Source organism: Aplysia californica, unplaced genomic scaffold (genome assembly GCF_000002075.1).
Source record: "Aplysia californica isolate F4 #8 unplaced genomic scaffold, AplCal3.0 scaffold00232, whole genome shotgun sequence".
Taxonomy (NCBI): domain Eukaryota; kingdom Metazoa; phylum Mollusca; class Gastropoda; order Aplysiida; family Aplysiidae; genus Aplysia; species Aplysia californica.
Window position 1 is genome coordinate 838945 of NW_004797502.1, and position 1191 is coordinate 840135.

Here is a 1191-nt window from a genome sequence, read left to right on the forward strand (position 1 = left end):
GGGGATAATCTGTTAATCTCACAGCCGGCGTATTATAGTACGCATCTTCAACATGGGGGCTACTAACTACTAGTCGGGGGAGAGAGAAGTAGTCTCAGTTTACTGAGTTTTTGCACGTTTTGCCGCCCTTGCAACACAAATAGGTCATACAGGTGCCGAAAATAGCGACGTTAAAGAAAAGCAATAATGGTTACTCTGTTAACGGTTTTTGTAACACAATCAGGTTATAGAAAGGAGGTGTTACTAGAGAGTAACTTACAAGGAAATGAACGAGGAGAATTATAAGGACCACAGACCAGGAAAAGATGAGCAAACCACACTAGAGCACCCGCTATCTGAGATTAGTTTTAGTAGTAGCAGAATAAGATAGACTGCTGATAGAAGCCGGTGCTGGGCCGGAGAAAAAAAAGATACAGACGGCGTAGATCTCATCTCACACTGACTTAACTTGACGGCTGTTTGACAAAGCTGCTTGAAATGTCTACTTGCGGTCCAGGCTTGCGATACGTACGTGCTCCTGAAATACGCTTATTAAATTATTAAAATGCTATCGTAATTTTTAAATATAAGTAAACACACCCCCCATTCAAACTCACGTCCACAGAGTAGATATGCTATTAGAGAGTAATATACAAAGAAAAGAAGGAGAGATACGGTTTGTATGTTTGTTTGATGAGTGAAGATAAGCACATCGGCACAATAATGGCCATTTAGTGCTAGGAAAAAGTAAGGCAGATAGACGGAGAGACAACAGGGGGAAAATAATGAAGTAGCATCTACCAGTTGCACCGTCAAACCACCGCGGAGGGGAGGGGGATGAGGAGTAGATAAGAACGATAGACGTTTGTGTTAGGAAAGAAGGGGCAAACGACACACCAGAGCACCCGCCGACCACTCAAGTAAGCCACTTGAAGAAGAGAGTGACCAGCACTGACCGCTTACATCTCCCACGGACGTTCTCCCCACCACTCGGGCTGCGGCTCTACACTACCGCACTACGCCATCAAGATATGCCCGGGATCCCAAACAGCTCAACGGGAAATGTAAACCTAAGCTCGCCTTATTAAGACCGGTCTACACCGAGGTCAGGGGATGAGCCAGTACATGAACAGTAAGTATACAAAACGTGTACACAGACACACCAAGGAGTTTACAGTTGTAAGCTCCTTCACACACACACACACACACACA